Below are 17150 nucleotides of genomic sequence, written 5' to 3'. Positions count from 1 at the left end.
AAGGCAGAAAGGTCAGTTCCTTGTGTATAGTCTATGACAAATTCATAGCCTGAATGTGGAAGTGGACTACACAGAATTTTTCCAGGTTTAAATAACTGTAGATGTTGCTAATCCTGAAGCCTTGAATTCCCTCTATGTTCTCCTGAGGAAAGGCAGGGGAGTTTCAATGTTATGTGTGAAAATGAGTAAAATTACCCCCATTAAACGTCATTGGGGATTTGTTACTTTTTTGTTATCCATATGCCTGCAATGTCACTAATTATAATTGGCCAATTGTTCATAATGAAGGTCAGGTGTACAAACACTCCAGTTTCTTTGTCAGCTTTTACAAGTTATTGACTGTAGTAACTATCCATTAGCGTCATCATCACTTCATGTAGCAGAATGTGGGTGCTGTGATGGCTCAGTGGTTAGCACTGCTACCTCACAGTGCCAGGGACCTAGATCCAATTCCACTGTTGGGTGACTATGTGGAATTTGCACGTTCTCCCCATATCTGCCTGGGTTTTGCTGGGTACTCCAGTTTCCTACCACAGTCCAAAGATTTGCAGGTTAGGTGGATTGGCCATGCTAAATTGCCCAGAGTAAGCAGAGATGTGCACTTTAGGTGGGTTATCCATGATGAATGCAGGGATATAGGGATGCAGTAGGGGGCTGGGTCTGGGTTGGATACTCTTTTGGAGGGTCGGTGCATACTCACTGATCCAAATGGCCTGCTCTGCACTGTAGGTATTCTATGATCCTATGAACATCTGTAGAATTATTGTTCTCACTGGATAACCAGGGATGGTATTAAAGAATGTTGTGAAGAAATAGTGTAATCACAAAAGGCAGTTAACTTTGATTTTGAATGATTACGATAAAATGTATATTGATTCAGTTGCCTGTTATACTTAAGAAGAAATTAAAGTTTGGAAAGTTATAGCTCACCCACAAAGAGTTTTGACTCTTTGCTCAGCTAAGCTTTTTCAGCTCCATATTTTGGTGGACTTGATTTGTTGGGTTACATCAGTCACAGATATTATCAGATAAATAAAAGCAACTGTTAAGTGTGTGAAAACAGCGAAGAGCTGTCCCCCCCGCCAATAACTGAAATTGAGAGTAGGTGGAACAGTTGGTGCCCTTTACTTTGCCAGTCCTATATATCCCTTGTTCCTTATGAATTCCTCATTTAGTTCACTTGATTCTGCAATTAGTGGCTTTTCTTTCAGTTGTCATAACTATATTATCCTGGACTTCTGTCTGCTGTCTCCGTGCACTCCATCTTTTTTTCCATTCTCAAAGGCTTTTCTTAGTTTTCTCAACTTAATCCTCTACTCCACACTTCCCCTTCACCTATTGTCCATTTTTTCTTCTGTACCTTGTGAAGCATTGACATGTCTTTGCAACATGAAGAACATTTACAAATGCAAGTTGTGGTTTATATTGAGCTCTAAAACTCTGCTTACTAACTGTTAAGGTGACTGTCTTTGGTTGCAGGTTTATGGACAACAAAACATCTTGATGTGAAGCCTATCTGTGATTGGAAAATTGAACAGAGTCCAGAAGTTAAAGCACTCCATCATACAGACCTGATGTAAGACCAGAGAACTGCGCAAATAAAGAAGAATTTTCATTAATATCCAGCAAGAGAAAAGGTGTGTTATTGTTTCAGGCCAGCATACATGCCTGGCTTTGTAAATTTATGTTGCTGGCAGCCACCACTCTCATATTGAGAAATTGATGGTATGCTCCGCAAGAATTGATTGTCACGTGAACTAGTGGGCAGAGGCCCTGTGGTACCTGATGCACAATGTTGATGGATGTAGTATGTGTTGGCAACACTTACAGAATCTACCAAGATATATTAATTTGGGTGCTACTTTGCATAGGCACAAGTGTTTTTAATTTATTGCATCATTGATATTGGATATGAAAGCTGAAGTATACTCAGGCATTTAAAGGCAAATTCTCTGATGACTCACCTGTGTCAAGGTACTTTTCCTGTGATCCACGTGAATTTCTGATCTGCACTGGCATGGGTGGGGCATCTTATCATGGGTTCGGACTCTGAACAGAGGGTTAGAGGGTTGTTTTGGTTATTCTTTTTATTGGTAGCTGTGTTACTTTTGCAGGTGATAAAAATGTAACAGTTTATGAACTGTGATAATGTGGCTAGTAGGAAATTATGCCCAGCTAGTTCAAAGCTCAATTTAATTCTGTTTTTCTCCAGTGGGAATAATAACATGAAGGGAATTGATAATGTGGATGTGAATCTGTGTGATGTGAGAAATTGATTGCAAAATCAAAATATTACATTAACAATTATGAGAGAAAGCCTCCAAGTACAACAAATGCAGACATGGTAAAAGCATTTGAGAAAGTACTGAATAGATTCCATATAAAACTGAGTAGAGGCATAAGAACTGTGTATGAGTGTGAGAGAGAGAGATGAAGATGGCCATTGCAGGCTCAGTACATGATACAAAAGATGCGTTAACTGGAGGGCAAGAATGCTTTTCCTCTGCTTCAGCTTTCTATGGTTGATCCTCAATCACCAGAAAATTTCTTCTACCTTTTACAAGAAATGAAACTTAGATGACAGATCCTGAGGAGAGAAACTTGATTCTCCCACTTATGAACATTATTTAAAAATAATACAAAACAGGTAGACTAGAGAAACGACTCATTGATCTATCAATGTTTCATCTGTTTAGTGTTTGTCAAAGGTCATCCATGAATGATGGCTCTGGAAATATGGTTCAGTAAAAGGAATATAAATTTCAATAATAACTTTCTTGTTTAATTACATGGATCAGAGTTACAAAAGAACATAGATGGTGCATTTACAAGACCTTCTTGGGATCAACTGGATGTTGCAAATCCTGGTGGAGTTTGAGCAAGTTAAAGAGGTGTAAACTATGGCATTCTCATCTTTGATGGTTCAGCTCCCACGCAAGAGACTTAGGTGCATAGACTAGATTTCACTTAAGCATAGCAACATGGAAAATGGGAACAGGAGTAGGCCATTCTGTTCCCACTTTCTCCCAAAACCCTTTGATCCCTTTAGCCCGAGGAATTATATCTAACTTTTTCTTGAAAACTTTCAATATTCCGGATTCAGTAGCTTTCTGTGGCAAATAATTCCATAGGCTTCCATCCACTTTCTGGATGAAGAGATTCTCCTTATCTCAATCCTAAGTGGTCTAACCCCTGTCCTTAAACTGTGACTTCTGTCTTGTCTTTTACAATTTTATACAATTTTATGAGATCACCCCTCATTCTTCTAAACCCAAGTAAATATGATGCTAGTTGATGCAGCCTGTCATCATACATCAGTCCTGCCATCTCAGGTATCAGTCTAGTAAACCTTCATAGCCAGAATATCTTTCCTCAAGTAAGGAAATAAAAGTTGCACTGCGATCTCACCAAGGTTCTATGCAATTTCAGTAAGTTATTCCTGATTATGTACTTGAATCCTCTCGCATGAAGGTCGACACATCATTTGTCTTCTTCACTGCCTGCTGCACCTGTATGTTTACTTTCAGTGATTGGTGTACAAGAACAACCAGATCTCATTGTACCTCCCCCTTTCCCAATCTGTCACATTTCAGATAATAATCTGTCTTCTTGCTTTTATTACCAAAGTGAATAGTCTTACATTTATCCACATTATATTTCATCTGCCATGCACTTGCCAATTCATTCAACTTATGAAAATCACACTGAAACATCTCTGCATCCTCCTCATAGCTCATCCTCCCATCCAGATTTGTATCTCCAAGACTTGGCAATATTATGTTTACTCCATTATCTAAATCATTAATATATAATGCGAATAGCTGCAGTAACCCACTACTCACTGTTTTCCACTTGAAAAATATACCTTTCTGTTCCTACTTATTTTTTCCTGTTCTGTATTCACATCTGCACAGAATTCCTGATCCTATGTGCTTTAATTTTACATGCTAATTCATTATGCGGCACTTTGTCTAAAGCCTTCTGAAAGTCTAAGTAAACCACATCTACTGGTTCCCCTTTAACAATTCTGTGAGTTAAGTCCTCAAAAAATTCAAGTACATTTCCCTTTTGTAAATCATGCTGATTCTAATCCCGTCACTCTTTTCCAAGTTCTCTGTTATTAAATCTTTGATCATGGACTCTAGTGTTTTCACACAATTGATGCCAGACTAACTAGTATATAATTCCTTGTTTACTCTCTACCTCCTTTTAAAATTGTAAGGTTACGTTAGCAATGCTCCAATCCATAGGAACTGTGCCAGAGACCATAGAATTTTGAAAGGCAATAATTACTCTGGGATGTAGATTATTGGACCCTGGGATTTGTCTGCCTTTAATTCCATCAATACCCTTAACACCATTTCCAAACAACATTGATTTCCTTCAGTTCCTCTGCTCACTAGACCTTGGAATGTTTCATACTCTACTGTGGTACTGAAGAGTTGCCTGTTTTGGATAGGATGTTAAACTAGTCTCCTATAAACACATCTGATGAATGTAAGCATTCCAAATGCACTATTGCATTGCAACAGCAGGGAAATTCTCTTTGGTGTCTTAACTATTGTCAATTCCTCAACTAACTCTGCCAGATTATTTGGTCATTATCACATTACTGTTTATGGGGGTACTGGCCCTTATTTTATTTCCAGCAATAACTATACTTCATTGACTTTAAAATGCTTTTGAACATCATGTGGTCTTGGTGCTTCAGTATATAAGTACAAATTTTGTTTTAATTGACTGAGTTTGTGCTTGGTTGAGGTATTGTTGAGCAATTTCAAAATGACAAACACAATTTTACATTATTTTTAATGACAGTGTGCCTTTACATCATAGTTTAGCACTGGAAATAATAAAAAGGCCAATTTTATGACTTAATTTACACCTGCCTTTTAAGATCTTGGAGAAACAACTGTCTGGTCTTATGACATTCCCTTTGCTATTACTACTTTGTAATAGTTCTATTTTTTCTGGCTGGAGGTGAAATGCTTATTCTGTTCCATGCTCTCCCTGGGCTTTGTATTCACTGTGACTACTCTGGGTTGACCACAATGAGGTATGCAAGAGAAGCTCGAGGATGGCTGATAATTTAATGTTCAATTTCACATAAGGAGATACCTGACTTCCACATTAGAAGGAAAATCTTGACTCATACAAGCGGATTCTGGTGTGATTTTATTGATATGTTCAATACAACACATTTTTAATGAACTTCCATCACGAATTGCAGAAGGAGGTCTTAAATTGTTATTATGTTTTGTGTTAATTTAAAACAGAAATGAAAGAAAAATACAATTAAAACTGCCACAGTAGCCAGACAGGTAGTCACTATGCTACTGTATGTATCACTCAACAAAAGCTTTAATTTTATAATAATTTCAGTGTTTGTGCTCCTATATGCTGTATGTAGTAATTGGTTGGAAAAGTTGCAGCATTGAAATTGGGGGTTGAATCCACTGCCGTGTGGTGGTTGAAAATCGCTACAATGATTGGGGTTTTTAATTGAAGTGGATCTACCACAATCACTTACACTATAAGACCAAATTCCCTGCTGTTTATTCTTTGACCTCCATTCACCGTAACACTTCTGCATCACCAGCTCTTCTTCACAAGTACTTGCTTATTTGTAATCGCCATGCATACTTTGAGAAATAGAAAATAATTGAGGCTGCACCCAGATTCCTCATTGTTGCCTTTGTCAGGTTGTAAACCATTGCTCTCTCTTAATCTGCTGTTTTTCCAAGTACGGTACTCCTCTCCACTTTCATAAGTCCAAAGAATACAGATGCGTAAGTTTATGGAAGATCACAGGTTTAACAATTCCTACTTCTGGTTCACTGTTGGATCCTGATCTCACTTGCTAAAACTGCATGTATTTCAGGATGATGCAACTATGTAAAGAGAATGCCAATTGCTGTTCAATGCAAGACTTATTTTTTAATAAGTCTTTCCTTGCCCCTTCCACACTCACATCAAACAACAATTGTTATGAGCTCATGGACATCAATGTGACAAATAATTTGTATTAGATTTTTATTGAGGGATAAAAGTTGGTCAGAAAGAGTTTACCTGCTCAGTTTGAAAACATTTCCTTGGGATCTTTTACCTCCGCTAAGAATTGGGGTATTGGTTTACCATCTCATAGGAGAAGTAGCACCTTTGACAGTGTAGCACTCCTCCCTATCAGATTGGAGTGTCAGCCCAGTTTTTGTACTCCAGTTTCTGGAGTGAAACTGGACGTTTTTCGGAATCAATCGTGAGAGTAATACCCACCGAACCCAACTAAAGCTGGCCTTTGTTAATTTTCAAATATTAAATTTACCAATTGTTTTCTTACCACTGGTAAATTTTTCTTGTCAGTGAGAAAAAGTCGATTTTTAATTCCGTTGCTATGAACACCCAAATTTCAAATTGCATGTAATTTGTAGGATTAATGGAGAGAATGACGCCAGCTCAGTGATTCTTTTTTTAATCGCACTGCAGGTGTCTGTGGAGCAGTGATGGTAATGCTAGAAATTAAATTACAGTGGGCTGTTGGAGGAATGATGTTTCACACAGTGAAAGGTATAAAATTAGATAAGTTTTCCATAGAAACAGTACAGTTGAAGCCCCACTGTTACTTCAGTTTTTATTTATTGAGAGAATATATACATGAATAAAATTATGTGCCAAAATAAAATAAATTTAACGTGCATAAATGTATTTAAAAATTTAAGACGTGTGGGCAGTGTGTTATAAAAAAAATTAAACCTTTCTGCATACATTGTCAGTGAAACCTACAAGGACCACAATGTGCCTTAGAAGACAGAACTTCTATTTATTTCAGTTATTGTCCTTGCTGGATGTTCGACTTTGAACCTACATTCTAAAAAAAAAACCAGGACCTAGTGGCTCTAGGAGAGCGCAGATTGGGTTTGGAAGTCTCAGTTTAGTTCCTAATAAGGAATGGCTTGTAGTCCAAAATCACATTTGATTTGGAACATGAATTGTGTTGTTTTAAGGGAGATTTTGGTTCAGAAAATCAAAATATCATTGAAAGACAGTCAGGAGTGTTTTATTTTTAGGTTCTGCCAAGGTGGAGGAAGTTGTACCTTGGCTCTGGCCCTTAATAATGTGATATCTGACCTTTGAATACTTAATATGGATATTAGGGACAAAGAAGGAATTAAATAATTTACATTGATCAATGCGTACAGAAGTCTTAACTCCAAAAGTGAAACAATGTTATTCTGTCTAAACATTTAGGGCTTGTGGTTGCTCTTGTTATGAGAAGGCTGATGCGATTTGTCGGTCCTAAGATGCACAAACCCTTAGTATGTAGACGTGCATGTTACCCACTTGTAAAGCAATTCACAGTTCCAAAATACTGAGAGAATGTGGCATGCTACTTTACTGAAGATGTGCATTAAACTCATTAAGCTAATTATTGTGGGCATATACAATGTAGTGGGTAGTGTACCTTAGGGTTTGAACACCATTGCTGTTAATGGTTGCAGTGTAGTCATTCTGTTTGCATTATTTTATATGTAGTTAGTTTTAACGTGAATGTAGGGGTTTAACATATTAGAAGTTTCATTCTCTTGTTGTGAGTTTTGCTAGCAAAACCAGGATTTATTACCCTCATTGGAGGTTTGAAAGGAGTTCCTTGTTGGACTATATCAGAGGCCATTGAAGTGTTAACTGTGTGGAGTCTGAAATTTCAACAATGCTTATCAGACCAGATAGAATGGCCAGTTTCCTTCCCTAAAGGATAGTAGTGAGTCAGTTGATTTTACCTTAATATTAGAGCATTACAGTCACTTTTGCTGATTTTTTTTGTTTTTAAAGTTTTGCCGTGGAATTCATATTCTTAAAATGCCATGGTAGGATTTGAAGTCAGCACGCCAAATCTTCCAGTGTCTGGATTACAGGAAGATTCACTCCAGGACCCTGTGGATGTCCTGGTGTGGGCCATACATCTATTTCTTTATTTGTTGAAAATGCCAACGATTTATAAAGACAGGATGCTGGAGAAATTGACCAAGCTGTAAAAGCCCAGTCCTTTTTATTGGGTCTCAGTTGCAGTAAGTCTGTGTGCCTCTCCAAACGACATTGATAATTGAAATACATAACAAGGTGTAGCACTCTATGAACACAGCAGGCCAGGCAGCATCAGAGGAGCAGGATGCTGCCTAGCCTGCTGTGTTCATCCACTGCTAAAACCTTGTTATCTCAGACTCCAGCATCAGCAGTTTCTACTATCTCTCATTGATAATGGAAATCCTGCTTATAAGTGGGGTGTGGGGGCTCCAAAGTTATGCAAGTGTTTACATTTTTCTCCTTCTCTTCCAGTGGTTGTGTGAATGGTATTAATGTGATTTGTAATGCAGTTGTACTTTTGATATCAGAATGTTCTCTAGAGGTCAGAAAGTTAGGTAATATTTGGTTACATTTACAGATAACAAAATGTGCAGTAACTGTACAGCACTTATTAACCAGACAGCGTGTCAACTCTTATCACAGACAATGTTTCTTACAAATGAATACCATGCTATGTGGAAAAGACCAGGTCGATTAGCATGTACGGCCATTTTGACTTTAAACTCTGCTACCCCATTTTGTGTGTGTGTGTGTGTGTGTGTGTGTGTGTGTGTGTCTTCCTTTGAATTCTTACTGGTTTGGTATTTATACAACTTTTCTTTATGGCTGTGGATGTTTGTACCAGGTGTGGGAGGAATAGATTTGTGATTAGATTCCTCGGAGGAGAAGACATGCCCAACACTTTGTCAAGAATGTGTAACTTAATCTTTCCAGTCTGGTGTAGAGTAATTGAAGTCCTTTGTAATGTGTAACTTGATCCGGTCACTGTTATACCAGTGGGCTACAGGGTAAATGCAAAATATTGCCATGCTGGAACTGTCTGTTTTTATTCTAGGCAGGTTAGAGTTCAAACGTGGCATGATGCTAACACTACTGTGTTCAAAGAACAAAAACCACTTGCATTCCTGCCTTAAGAACACAATTTTGTTCATATTGTCACGACGTTAGAATGCATGGCACTCACACTGTTGACTTCAGATGGTGAGGATAAGGTCAGTGAGGGATTTTAGTGTAGGATGAAAATGGTGAGTTAAGATACATACAACATATCCACTCTGGAATCAGATAAATAATATGTCATTATATTGCCATAAGAGATAACAACGTGTAGAGCTGGATGAACGCAGCAGGCCAAGCAGCGTCAGAGGAGCAGGAAAGCTGATGTTTTGGGTCTGGACCCTTCTTCAGAAAATTTTATATGTCATGTGTGTGGGCAAAACAACATAAAATATACTTTCACCTTTAAAAACGTATTTATCCATTCATAGAGAAAGTAGTAGTGAGTTGCCACCGCTGAAGTTTGATGAAGATAACTTTCACAACACAGGCAATAGGGAGTTCCAGAATTTTTCAGTGATGGAGGAATTGCAATATAGTGTGTGACTTGCAACAAATTTTGAGGGAACAGTGATAATGGGAACTGCATATGCTGGAGAATTCCAAGATAGTAAAATGTGAGGCTGGATGAACACAGCAGGCCAAGCGGCATCTCGGGAGCACAAAAGCTGACGTTTCGGGCCTAGACCCTTCATCAGAGGGGGGGATGGGGAGAGGGAACTGGAATAAATAGGGAGAGAGGGGGAGGCGGACCGAAGATGGAGAGTAAAGAAGATAGGTGGAGAGAGTATAGGTGGGGAGGTAGGGAGGGGATAGGTCAGTCCAGGGAAGACGGACAGGTCAAGGAGGTGGGATGAGGTTAGTAGGTAGATGGGGGTGCGGCTTGGGGTGGGAGGAAGGGATGGGTGAGAGGAAGAACCGGTTAGGGAGGCAGAGACAGGTTGGACTGGTTTTGGGATGCAGTGGGTGGAGGGGGAAGAGCTGGGCTGGTTGTGTGGTGCAGTGGGGGGAGGGGACGAACTGGGCTGGTTTAGGGATGCAGTAGGGGAAGGGGAGATTTTGAAACTGGTGAAGTCCACATTGATACCATTAGACTGCAGGGTTCCCAGGCGGAATATGAGTTGCTGTACCTGCAACCTTCGGGTGGCATGATTGTGGCACTGCAGGAGGCCCATGATGGACATGTCATCTAGAGAATGGGAGGGGGAGTGGAAATGGTTTGCGACTGGGAGGTGCAGTTGTTTGTTGCGAACTGAGCGGAGGTGTTCTGCAAAGCGGTCCCCAAGCCTCCGCTTGGTTTCCCCAATGTAGAGGAAGCCACACCGGGTACAGTGGATGCAGTATGCCACATTGGCAGACGTGCAGGTGAACCTCTGCTTAATGTGGAATGTCATCTTGGGGCCTGGGATAGGGGTGAGGGAGGAGGTGTGGGGACAAGTGTAGCATTTCCTGCGGTTGCAGGGGAAGGTGCCGGATGTGGTGGGGTTGGAGGGCAGTGTGGGGCGAACAGGGGAGTCACGGAGAGAGTGGTCTCCGGAAAGCAGACAGGGGTGGGGATGGAAAAATGTCTTGGGTGGTGGGGTCGGATTGTAGATGGCGGAAGTGTCGGAGGATGATGCGTTGTATCCGGAGGTTGGTAGGGTGGTGTGTGAGAACGAGGGGGATCCTCTTAGGGCGGTTGTGGCGGGGGCGGGGTGTGAGGGATGTGTTGCGGGAAATACGGGAGACGTGGTCAAGGGCGTTCTCGATCACTGTGGGGGGAAAAGTTGCGGTCCTTAAAGAACTTGGACATCTGGGATGTGCGGGAGTGGAATGTCTTATCGTGGGAGCAGATGCGGCAGAGGCGGAGGAATTGGGAATAGGGGATGGAATTTTTGCAGGAGGGTGGGTGAGAGGAGGTGTATTCTAGGTAGCTGTGGGAGTCGGTGGGCTTGAAATGGACATCAGTTACAAGCTGGTTGCCTGAGATGGAGACTGAGAGGTCCAGGAAGGTGAGGGATCTGCTGGAGATGCCAGGACCACCTCCTACCGCCTCCTCGATCATGACCCCACACCCGAGCACCAAACCATCATCTCCAACACCATTCACGACTTCATCACCTCAGGGGACCTCCCACCCACAGCCTCCAACCTCATTGTTCCCCAACCCCGCACGGCCCGTTTCTGTCTCCTTCCCAAAATCCACAAACCTGCCTGCTCTGGTCGACCCATCGTCTCAGCCTGCTCCTGCCCCACTGAACTCATCTCCACCTATCTGGACTCCATTTTCTCCCCTTTGGTCCAGGAACTCCCCACCTACGTCCGTGACACCACCCACGCCCTTCACCTCCTCCAGGACTTCCAATTCCCTGGCCCCCAACACCTCATATTCACCATGGACGTCCAGCCCCTGTACACCTGCATTCCGCATGGAGATGGCCTCAAGGCCTTCCGCTTCTTCCTGTCCCGCAGGCCCGACCAGTCCCCCTCCACCGACACTCTCATCCGCCTAGCTGAACTCGTCCTCACACTCAACAACTTCTCTTTTGACTCCTCCCACTTCCCACAGACTAAGGGGGTGGCCATGGGAACCCGCATGGGCCCCAGCTATGCCTGCCTCTTTGTAGGTTACGTGGAACAGTCCCTCTTCCGCACCTACACAGGCCCCAAACCCCACCTCTTCCTCCGGTACATTGATGACTGTATCGGCGCTGCCTCTTGCTCCCCAGAGGAGCTCGAACAGTTCATCCACTTAACCAACACCTTCCACCCCAACCTTCAGTTCACCTGGGCCATCTCCAGCAGATCCCTTATCTTCCTGGACCTCTCAGTCTCCATCTCAGGCAACCAGCTTGTAACTGATGTCCATTTCAAGCCCACCGACTCGCACAGCTACCTAGAATACACCTCCTCCCACCCACCCTCCTGCAAAAATTCCATCCCCTATTCCCAATTCCTCCGCCTCTGCCACATCTGCTCCCACGATAAGACAGTCCACTCCCGCACATCCCAGATGTCCAAGTTCTTTAAGGACCGCAACTTTTCCCCCCACAGTGATCGAGAACGCCCTTGACCGCGTCTCCCGTATTTCCCGCAACACATCCCTCACACCCCGCCCCCGCCACAACCGCCCTAAGAGGATCCCCCTCGTTCTCACACACCAGCCTACCAACCTCCGGATACAACGCATCATCCTCCGACACTTCCGCCATTTACAATCCGACCCCACCACCCAAGACATTTTTCCATCCCCACCCCTGTCTGCTTTCCGGAGAGACCACTCTCTCCGTGACTCCCTTGTTCGCTCCACACTGCCCTCCAACCCCACCACACCCGGCACATTCCCCTGCAACCGCAGGAAATGCTACACTTGTCCCCACACCTCCTCCCTCACCCCTATCCCAGGCCCCAAGATGACATTCCACATTAAGCAGAGGTTCACCTGCACATCTGCCAATGTGGTATCCTGCATCCACTGTACCCGGTGTGGCTTCCTCTACATTGGGGAAACCAAGCGGAGGCTTGGGGACCGCTTTGCAGAACACCTCCGCTCAGTTCGCAACAAACAACTGCACCTCCCAGTCGCAAACCATTTCCACTCCCCCTCCCATTCTCTAGATGACATGTCCATCATGGGCCTCCTGCAGTGCCACAATGATGCCACCCGAAGGTTGCAGGTACAGCAACTCATATTCCGCCTGGGAACCCTGCAGCCATATGGTATCAATGTGGACTTCACCAGTTTCAAAATCTCCCCTTCCCCTACTGCATCCCTAAACCAGCCCAGTTCGTCCCCTCCCCCCACTGCACCACACAACCAGCCCAGCTCTTCCCCCCCACCCACTGCATCCCAAAACCAGTCCAACCTGTCTCTGCCTCCCTAACCGGTTCTTCCTCTCACCCATCCCTTCCTCCCACCCCAAGCCGCACCCCCATCTACCTACTAACCTCATCCCACCTCCTTGACCTGTCCGTCTTCCCTGGACTGACCTATCCCCTCCCTACCTCCCCACCTATACTCTCTCCACCTATCTTCTTTACTCTCCATCTTCGGTCCGCCTCCCCCTCTCTCCCTATTTATTCCAGTTCCCTCTCCCCATCCCCCTCTCTGATGAAGGGTCTAGGCCTGAAACGTCAGCTTTTGTGCTCCTGAGATGCTGCTTGGCTTGCTGTGTTCATCCAGCCTCACATTTTATTATCTTTGAGGGAACAGTGTTCTTTCATGCCTGCCTCCTTTATTCTTCTGGATGGCAAGGATCACGTGATCAGGAGGTGCTGTTGATGCAATCTTAATGAGTTGCTGAAGTGCATCTTGTAGTTGGTACAATATCTCAATGCCTTAGAGGTGAAATGCTGATGATGGAATGCAGTATGCTCTATCTTTCATTTCCCACATAGCAGAAAGGCCAAAGAAGGGCTCATGCAGCTGTATCCCTTGTGTACAACTGAACACAACATGGAAAGATTTGGCAATTTCCACAATTACACTGCAACCTTTAAGATCAAATTACACTTGGACAAAAATTTCCTACAATTAATTATTGGGAAGACTGAAGCCATCGCCTTCAGTCCCTGTCACAAATTCCATCCTTTTCATTATCAATTCCATCCTCTTCCTCACAACTGAGGCTGTACCAGGATATTCACAGTCTTGATGCGACATCTGATCCTGATTGAAGTTCAGACCATATCCACACCATCACTAAGACTATTTTTGTTTCTACCTCCTTAATGATCTCAATGTGGCATCTGCCTTGGCTCTTCAGGTATTCATGCCTTCGTTAACTCTGGACTCAACTATTCCTGTCAACCTCTGTTAGCCTCCCATATTCTACCTTCAGTAAACTTCATTGTATCTAAAGCTCTGCTGGCCTCTAAGCTCACCAAATCCTTTTCAAGCAGCACTGTTCTGCTAATTTACATTAGCTCCTGTTAAGCAGCATTCCCTCTAATTTTCTTCCTGGCTGAACAGGCCTTTGAGGCACATGTGCAGCAGCAACTTCTGGAATGAGAAGTCAGTGCCAGGATCAGTGAGCTTATGGTGATCACTGTACATGGAACCTTGGAGAGCAGCCGCATACTTTAGAGAGAATTCTGCTCTCTTTGCAGTTCTAATTTAAATTTTAAAAATGGGCTTCCCAATGGGTTTTCTTTTTTTCTAGCTTGTTTTTGCCAACGAAGAATGGAATATAATGAAGCACAAGACAGAGGAATATTTACAGCTGAGGCAGACTGCCTGAAACTAACCAGAGTGTTTATAGTCTATATCATGCCGATTAGAACTGTCTAATGAGATATGACTTCACTGCCTAATCACTGGAAAGGCAGATGGCGGGAGGTTCCAGTTGGAACTACCGACGTTTAGAGTCAGGTTGTGACCAGGAACTGCATGGCAGGGGCTGAATGTGCAGGCCATGTCCTACAGCGACAGCAGATTGAGTGTGGGCCGGAGCAACAGCTGCAGTTGAAGAGTCTGCTGGTTTGACAGTGAGAGTGGGCTGGTGAGGTAACGGTGGTAAAAGCGGCCTGGTGAGGCAGCAGCAGCGAGAGTTGGCTTTTGGCATGATTGTGGTGACAGCGGTTTCCTGGTGTCCTAAAGATTGAAGTGGTGCCTGCACCATTCTGGATATGGGACTTGAGATCCTGAGGTCTGGACTTTTTTTTAATCTTGCTTACATCTGGCTCTGTTAAAATCTTTTAATTCTGGTTTTTTTTAACCAAGTGTGCGCCAGTGAATGGCAACTTTGTGCACTTTTCATTGCACTTATGTATTCCTATACTAAGCACATGTGACAAATAAATAAATAAATCTAAATCAGATAAATCTATGAGTCTCATACGTATGAGCATATTAGGAATATCGAGTTTTGAGAATAGGAATATGTACCCAACCTTTCACTTAAGAGTGGATTGAGAAACTCCACTTTGACTACAAACAGCATCGCTTGTTAAAGCAGGATATGCTGTTCTTGTTTGTCTGAAAAACGTTTTCCTCTGAAAATCTGCTACCTTTCTCATTTAACAGGTGATGATCTATTAGAGATTCATAAAATCCTTTAGAGAATGGTGAAAATAAATTTGGGTCTTTAAATAATGAAAAATTGCAAGAATCACACAAGGAGATACAAGTTCAAATTAGTTAAAGGTCTGTTTATTTTGATATTGGGAAGGTTTTGCACAATACACAGTGATTCGGAAATGGAATAGACTTCCAGACAGAATAATGAAGACAAACTTCTGGAGACAAATGATGTTTGCATTTGAGAGAAGAGCTTTAGAAGTTTTATTGAGGGTCTACTGGCCTTTCTTATCAATAAGTTTCTTGTTAACATGCAAGTGTTTCTAAATGGGACATTCTTACAGCAGAATCTTGCGTAAGGCTTATTTCACAAGTGGGTCTCTAACACAATGTACAAAACCACACTGAGTCTAAAGCAGAATAAGTTCTTATGCTGTTTTTGTTGAAACGTTCCAACACTATGTTGGATGTATTTGTTGTTTTTTTTCCAAAGATGTGCTTTATTCATAGAATAGCTATAAGTAAATACAAATTTGTTTGTAGCCCACATTGTAGAAAATACAATAAAATAATACATTGCTCAGTTGAGTATTTTTCACTCTTTGCTGTCTCATTCTAAATGCAGACTTGGGACATTAACTAAATGTGACAAGAATCATCCACATTCCAATACAAACGATAGGAGGTTCTATAATTTAAAGCCGTTTAGTAGATAATGGCATTAGAAGGGGCCCTTGCCCCATTGCTGTTGGTTCTGGCTACCCTAACATTCTCCAGCACATAGTTCTAGACCTTGGAATGTGCTGGGAAAGGAAAATCCTTTGCACTGGAAGACTAACATGTTTTGGGCAGACCAAAGAGCGCCTTTCACCAAGTTGGTAGCCCTCTGGCACAGTTGATATTTGCCCCGCCAGTCCTGCCTGACTTCAGAATGGATTGGGAAGATTTCTGATTTCCACACATTGTTAGAGACTGATGTTTGTGTCTATCTGTGTCTAGTTGTGTCTATTTACACAGTTCCTCATCACATTCTGTCAAAGGCCTTCTAATCCAAGCAGATGAGGAATTAGGGGCGGCATGGTGGCTCAGTGGTTAGCACTGCAGCCTCACAGCGCCAGGGACCCGGGTTCAGTTCCAGCCTCGGGCAACTGTCTGTGTGGAGTTTGCACATTCTCTCCATGTCTGCGTGGGTTTCCTTCGGGTGCTCCGGTTTCCTCCCACAGTCCAAAGATGTGCAGGCTAGGTGGATTGGCTGTGCTAAATCGCCCATAGTGTTCAGGTTTGTATGGGTTTTGGGGGATGGGTCTGGGTGGGATACTCCAAGGGGCGGTGTGGACTTGTTGGGCCGAAGGGCCTGTTTCCACACTGTAGGGAATCTAATCTAATCTATTCACCTCCCTGTCCTGCGCGTCCCTGTATAATGTGAGACTTGAAGATCTTCTTACCTGATGCAGTGCGGGTCTGGTTAGAGTGAATCACTGACCCCAAACAGACCTGATCTGTTTGATGATCTTGGATTAGATTATGTAGTTTACACTTTGCAGCGAGAGCGGTTGAGAATTCTTTATTTCCTCCCTCTCCTGATACCTTCCCCCATGGATTCACATGTGCTACCAGCCAGAAATATTCTCTTGTACACCATCAGCAAGACCTGGCCAATTGAGCACAACAGAGTTTTGAATATTACCTGGCTGGTAAACCGTTACTACCAGGAGTTTAATTGTTTTCAAAGGACTTGAAGCCCTTAGTCAGCTTGTCCAGAGGTAGTGTACTGTCATCTGAGAACTCCATGGTGGAGGACAGGAATGAGTAGGTAGCTGAGCTGTCTGTGGGCTTCAAATCGTACAGTCTCACATAAAGGATTTTCAGATCTCCCAGAAGTCCCATTTAGATGGTGCTACTGTTCCATCATTATCCTTTGGGCTGCTCATCACAGAGCTCTGCCTGTTTACTTTCTGGAAGAAGAAATGTGAGCACATCTTACCCTGCTCCACGGAATGGATGATGAGAGTGAGACTTGCTGGTCCCTCACGTCTTGGAGATTCTTTATGTCAGTCCCTATCTGCGTGCTTTTCTGGAACTGGGTCAGTTCCACCTTTTACTTTCTGTCCTCCTGAACACCTTTTAAGGATGAAGATGTTTGCCTTGACTGCTTTCCACCAGTCCATTGGAACTACTGGATTTACAAAGTCTGCCTGTGGTATGAAGGGTCTCTTCAAAGCATTGAGAATGTCTT

General features: G+C 43.0%; 1 protein-coding gene across 9 annotated transcripts in view; it reads left to right on the top strand.

Moving 5' to 3' along the window:
- atxn1a (ataxin 1a) overlaps positions 1-17150 on the top strand; it is a 346456-nt gene that overhangs the window by 16848 nt on the left and 312458 nt on the right. For all 9 annotated transcript variants that reach the window (XM_048555139.2, XM_048555149.2, XM_048555131.2 and 6 more), the window contains exon 2: positions 1480-1637. The gene's annotated coding sequence lies outside the window, so the exon portion shown is untranslated. The remainder of the gene's footprint in view (positions 1-1479; positions 1638-17150) is intronic.

This window comes from Stegostoma tigrinum, chromosome 2, assembly GCF_030684315.1.
Source record: "Stegostoma tigrinum isolate sSteTig4 chromosome 2, sSteTig4.hap1, whole genome shotgun sequence".
NCBI classification, from domain to species: Eukaryota; Metazoa; Chordata; class Chondrichthyes; order Orectolobiformes; family Stegostomatidae; genus Stegostoma; species Stegostoma tigrinum.
This window is presented reverse-complemented; position numbering and strand designations above follow the sequence as displayed.